The sequence below is a fragment of the Chrysochloris asiatica genome, unplaced genomic scaffold (assembly GCF_000296735.1).
Source record: "Chrysochloris asiatica unplaced genomic scaffold, ChrAsi1.0 scaffold00253, whole genome shotgun sequence".
NCBI lineage: Eukaryota > Metazoa > Chordata > Mammalia > Afrosoricida > Chrysochloridae > Chrysochloris > Chrysochloris asiatica.
The window spans coordinates 48111-54728 of record NW_006408771.1 but is presented as its reverse complement, the minus strand read 5'-3'; the positions used below and the strand labels follow the sequence as shown (position 1 = coordinate 54728).

The 6618-nt window shown below is 40.5% G+C and overlaps 1 pseudogene; it reads right to left on the bottom strand.

Annotated features, from left to right (window-relative positions):
• Nucleotides 1-4720: 4720 nt before the first annotated feature.
• On the bottom strand, nt 4721-6313 carry LOC102817346 (annotated as a pseudogene).
• Between the last annotated feature and the right edge of the window lie 305 nt (nt 6314-6618).

Below are 6618 nucleotides of genomic sequence, written 5' to 3'. Positions count from 1 at the left end.
AGCGTGGAGCAGCTAGAAGAACAGAAGATACTTCTCGAAAGAAAGACTGACAGGAAAATACAAAACATTAAAGGCAGTCTGACTGATTACTACAAGAATAAGCAACTTGCTTGCACAAGAGACATCAAGGGAAGTGGTCGGGTCCCCTCAGGGCAAACCCCTTTCCAAGACTAAGACTCAATGGGAATACACACTCTGATTGGTGACCACGTTCATCATGGATAAGGGGAAGTGAGGGAAAAACAGAAATGAAGCTTCGTCCTAAGTCCTACAACGTTCCATAGATTCCTGTGAACCCGGGTGGAGACCTGGTTGGCTAGCAGTATGGCAAGACCTGGGGACTCTTGAGCCCAGAGTCAGTAACATAGCCACAGAGGAATAGAGTAGAGAATGAAGTGTCCAGCTGATAAGAAGAGAGGGCATATGCATAAGAACATCCACATTTGCAGATAATACCCACTTGACCTGGCTTCAATGGATGATCAGAGCTCAACTAGAAGAAGAAAGAAGAGGACAAAAAAGGAATCTAATACAATTTGATGAAATTTATCTATACCTATGGATGCAGTAGCTCAAATGAGGGAACAAATCTTTATAGCTAGGATCATTCCCACGCCCTCCATACACAGAGTAGACAAGGATAGGCAACTTGGACATTGGCTACCCAAAATGGGGGGCGGGGGAGGGTTACAAAGGCAAGAGGTGACTGGATTACAAGCTTTCAAGAAGGAGCCTAAATCCAGAGGGCATTGAGAAAGGTAGAATCTCCACTGAGTAGTATCCAGTCTGTCTGGGCGGGTCTGATGTAAGGAGATGTGTGTAGGTCTCTTGTGATACAGTAGTGAATAATTGTTATCAGGACTGACTGTGAGGTTTGGAAATATAAAAGTAGATGTTTTGTAGCAAAGGGAGGGGAGTTATTGACTTTGCAGTCTAGGAGTGGAGTTCCCTGGGACCGAAGAGCAGAGTGCTGGACCCTATCCAGAGAAGCAGTGATTCCAGAAATTAAGGCAGAGATGATGATGTGGAGAGATGGAGCAGCTGGGGACTTTAGACCCAGAGAGGGAGAGGGGCTGTGTGCTGACGACCGGGAGGCAGGCTTGTAAGGCATACCCTTTGGTTGGTTGATGATGCATGGAGTGTATTGTAACCATAGCAATGAAATGATATACAATAGGATGAATGTAAAGCTAATGTTCTTCCATGTAAACTATCACATAAGTCCCAATAAAACATTTAAGAAAACAGTACATGACAGCATCCTCATCATCAATTTTAAGGTACATTCTTGCTGCACTTATTTCACACAGATTTGTTCCTTCTTCTGGAAGTGGAAGTCCATAGTATATTTAATAGTCTTTGCCAACAACATAATTCAAAGGCAGCAATTCTTCTTCAGTGTTCTGTATTCACTGTCCACCTTTCACATGCATATGAGGTTACTGAAAATACCATGGATTGGGTCAGGCACATCTTAGTCCTCAAACTGACATCTTTGCTTTTTAACACTTTGTAAGTGCTTCTGATTTATTGCTGTAAGATCAGCACTGAATTGCGAACCACAAGATTGGCAGTTTAAAACCACCAGATGCCCCTTGGAAACCCTATAGAGGGTCTATATGAGTCTGAACCAACAACAAGAGCTCTTTGCTGCAGATTTGCCCAATGCAATATCTTATTTGATTTCTTAACTTCTGTTTTCATGGGGGTTCAATGTAGATGTAAGTAAAATTAAATCCTTGCTAAATTCAATGTATTCTCCATTTATCATAATGTTGGTTATTGATTCAGTTGTGAGTTGTTTTGTTTTATTTCTGCTGAGCTGTAATAAATCCTGAAGGCTGTAGCCGTTGATCTTCATCAGTTAGTGCTCCAAGTGCCCTGCTTTCAAGGTGTGTCATCTTTATATCAAAGGTTGGTCATGAGTTTTCCCCCAGTCCTTACGTTTCTCTTCATATAGTTGAACTTCTTGCATTATTTGTTCAGAATTCAGATTGTATAAATATGAAAGATTACCACCTAAATACACAAGTTTCCTGTTTAAACCAAGCAGTTTATTCTGTTTAGCAACTGCCTGTTGGTCTATGGAAAGGTTCCATATCAGTGCAAAGTTCTCTAGATTTTTTATTCTTCAGAATGTTATCCATAATTTGCCATGATCCATAATTTAATGCCTTTGCATAGGCAGTAAAACATAGGGAAACATCTTTCTTGTGTTCTTTGTTTTCAGCCAAGATCCATCTGACATCAGCAACTGGTTCCTTGGCATATCACCACCACCACCACCACTAACACTAGGATTCAAAAAAACCAAAGTTTAAATCCCTGGGCAAAATAAGTTAACCTTGTTAAAGATTTGTGAGAAAAACAGATCCCTGTCATTATGATTTGCAGTATTGTTTTTTAAATGTGTAAGTTTTAAAACAGTTAAGGATGTCCTCATTTAAGAAGCATTCTTGTATAAAAATCAATAAATTTTATAGGACTACAGCAACTATCAACACTCACGGAAGCAGCAGTCAAGAAATCAAATGATGTATTGCATTAGGCAAATCTGCTGCACAAGATGTTTTTCAAGTGTTGAAGAGCAAAAATGTCAGCTTGAAGACTTAAGGTGTGCCTGACCCAAGCCGATATTTTCAATAAACTCACATGCATGTGAAAGCTGGCCAGTGAATAAGGAAGACTGTAGAATAATTTATGTTTTTGAGGTATGGTGTTGGAGGAGAATGTTGAAAGTGCCATGAGCTGCCAAAAGAACCAAGATGTGTGTTGGAAGAAGAGCAGCCAGAGTGCTCCAAGATGGCCAAACTTCATTTCTCATGCTTGGGACATATTGTCAGGAGGGATCAGTCGCTGGAGAAGGATATCAATGTTTGGTAAGGTGGAGGGTCAGAGAAAAAAAGGAAGACCCCCAATGAGATGGATTGGTCAAGTGGCAGCATCGATGGACTCAAGTATGACAATTGTGAGGTTGGCCCAGGATTGGGTAGTGTTTCATTATGCTGTGCATAAGGTTGCTATGAGTCGGTATTGACTGGATGGCACCTAACAACAACAACAAACAGTGACATCTGCTAGTAATTCAAGGATAAACTTGTCATTGTTTTACATCTTGAAACTATCAGTGTATAATCTTCTATTTGATTATAGGTTGACAGTATGTAGTCACAATATAATTTCTGAAAGAAGTTGGAAATGCTTAAGTTGGTCACATAATTTACTAATATGAAAACAGACACCTGTGGGATTATGTTGTTATTAAGTGCTATCAAGTCAGTACTGACTCACAGTGACCCTTTTAGGTTTTCTGAGGAGCAGCTGGTATGTTAGAACCAATAACCTTATGGTTATCCTACAGCACCACACCAGAATGATCATATGATGGTGGTGTGCCATGGAGTCTATTCTGATTCGTAGCAACCCTGTAGAGAGTTTCCAAGTCTGTTAATCTTTACGGGTTTTTACAGGAGCAGAAAGCGTCATCTTCCTCCCACAGAATGGCTGGTAGTTTCAAACTTCTGAACTTCAGGTTAGCAGCCAAACTCATAACCACTATGCTACCAGAATGATTGTACTACCTAATAATTGTTGCTGTTAAGTACTGTCAGGTCAGTTCCAACCCATAGCAACCTTGTATTGGGCTTATGAGGAGTGGCTGGTGAGCTTGAACTGCTGACCTTGTGGTTCAGATTGACTTGCAGTTCAAGGCATTAACCCGCAGTGCCACACCAGGATATCCACCTAATAATTAAATGGAGGGAAAAAACCCGAAGCTTATTTTGATCCATGCTGAGTTTACCTCTTACACAAATTCAAAGGTGTAGCTAAGCCTTAGCCTCAATGAAGCAGTTCAGCCTCACCGATATTACTGAGTTCAGTTATCACCATGCTGTTTTCAGTGAGACTGTTTCTAAAATTATGGAATATGGGTTATTCTCTTTGTGTTTATTATTAAGCAAAAGTTAGCTACACATTTAGAGGAACTTCCATTCAAGCCCAACAGGGACTCTGTAGGAGAAGATACAGTAGTCTTATCCTGTAAAGATTTACAGTCTCTGAAATATGATGTAACAGTTCTGCTTAGTTTTATATATTTGTCATGAGTCAGAATTGACTTGATGGCATTGAGTCTGGTTGCTTTGTATCTACTACTGTTCATGGAAACCCCAAGTGTATGTCAGTGTAGAATTGGATTTCCATAGGTTTTTTAGTGACTGATTCTGTGGTAGTAGATCACCTTGCCCTTTTTTCTGGACATGTTTGGATGATCTAGAACCTTCAGGCTTTTAGTTAGCAACGGAGAGCATGAACTGTTTGTACCAGCTAGGGACTTAGATAATATTAATTGCTGTTCTTGTTAAGTGCCATCAAATTGTGTCTGACTTTTTTTTTTTTTTTTTGTGTGTGTGTGTGTGTGTGTGTTTTTGAAGGATTATTTATTAATAAGATAGGTAACATGCTTATTTAACATGGACTTTTAAGCCACTGTAGCTAAAGGAAAACCATCCATTCAGTGGGTAACAGGACTTGCTTCACTGCAATTGAAAAATACTGTAATTTTAATCTCAAACTTCAGAATATGAATAGATGACAGTGATCTGTTTTGAGATGGGAGCAGAAAAGAATCATTCAAAGCTTCAACAAAAAATTCCACCACTCTGTCCCTCAGATCCCTCTATAGTCTTCATGGTTCGTACGATATGAGGGATGCTTCAGTTCAACTTCTCAGAGAGGACATCCCAGCTCACATGATCTTATCAACCAGGAAAATGTTGGTAGCAATTACAGTGCAGGAGTGAAGTTTCTTTAAACAATAGTTATCCCATATCTTTGCTTCTGCTGACACCATTGGTTCACCTGTGTTCAAGTTGACACCCACAAGTTGACCTGATTCAGAATGTTTTACTTGAACTTGCACTAGTGTTTCCTGAAGGTCAAAACCCGAGTTCTGCGCAAGAACCTTGGGGATAATGAGCAACGCGTCAGCAAATGCTTGGACTCCCAGTAGGGCCCTGCCTTTGATGATGGATTTGTGTTTCATCAGAGCCTCTGCCATCACCACTTTCATGGCACCAGCCCCAGGAACCACACAGCCATCATCGATAGCATTTTTGACGGTTCTTAAGCCATCTCATGTTGCGTCTTTGATTTGAGCGAGTGTGTGCTTATTTGGTTCTTTGATCAAGAGTGTGACAGAGTGTGTGTTATTGCACTTCTCAATAAAGCTGAACTTCTCTTCTCTTAATGTGTACTCAGAGACCAGTCCTGCATGTCCCAAACAGTCAGAATTTATGTCATCTAAGAATTTAGAGCCACCCAGCCACAGGCATGTGTCAGCCTCTCCATGTTTCCCCATTTCGTTCTGCACAGAGCCACTATGCCTTCCTTTGCAAGGGCATCTAAGGAAAAAGGGTCAATTACCTTTTGATTAATAACAACAAATCCTTTATTGAAATCACCACAGACTTTCTTTTTAAGTTCTACTATTATTCAACTCGATCTCTGATGAATTGTCTTTCTTCTTTTACAAGTTTCTGTCTGTCTTTGGCATTCTTGTAAACAAAGCCAGTGTTAACTTCTGTTTTTTCATATTCTAAAAACACATTGCGTGTGAGGATATACTCATTTTCCTCTCTTTTCTTCATATCGGGATGCCATGCCCCATGGTCCAGAACGAATCCTCTGATTAGGCTTATATCAGTTTCCAATTTATGCTTCATTTCCATGATTTCAGCCATGAAACGATCAATGGGTTCATCTTGTTTTTTAATGGCCAAAATGGAGTCAGCTACAGCCTCTGTTAAGACGTCAGCAAGCTGAACATGAACTTTAGTATGCAGAGATGTTCTGGTCACATCTATCAGGGTTTCTCTGTCCATCTCTTTGCTTACTTTGAGTTGTTCCAAAAACTGAAGTGCCTTTTCCTTTGCTGCTTCGGATCCTTCGGTTATAATCCTGGGATGCAGACCTTCAGAAATGTAGAGGTCTGCCTGTTTCAGCAGCTCGCCGATGGGCAGGATGTTTGAAGTTGTACTATCACCAGTTATGTCATCCTGGGCTGTTGCTAATTTTGCTATTAAGTAAGGAGGTTGTTGGGTGTTGAATTTGCATTTCATGAAGTAGCACATTTCCATCGTTAGTAAGCTAGATGTCTCCAGCAACAGAAACAAGCATCTTCATGGTGCCCTTGGGGCCCAGATTGGTCCTCAGAACGTCCTGCAGGCCCCAGGCCGCGCTAATGTTGACCACTAGAGCTGTCTGGGCTTGGGCCACCTCGGCCTTGGGGGTTCAGGGTCTTCACGGCTGACATGTTGAGGAAGAGACTGAGAAACTATAAAGAAAATGCAAGGCCGGCTCGGTGTGGACAGGAGGTGAGATCTGCACGCTCTGCTGACCCATTTTTAATACCTAACATTTATTAAACGTTTATTTGTACTATATTCTTTTCTTTTTTTTTTTTTAAATTAAATGTTTTTATTTTGGATTGAGTGAAAGTTTACAGGGCACATCATCAGCTTCACATACATTCAACCATTCATATAGCTTGTTTCATTACATTGATTATTATCCCCTCCATATATCATCAGTTAACAGTGTTTCTCTCTATCCTCTCTA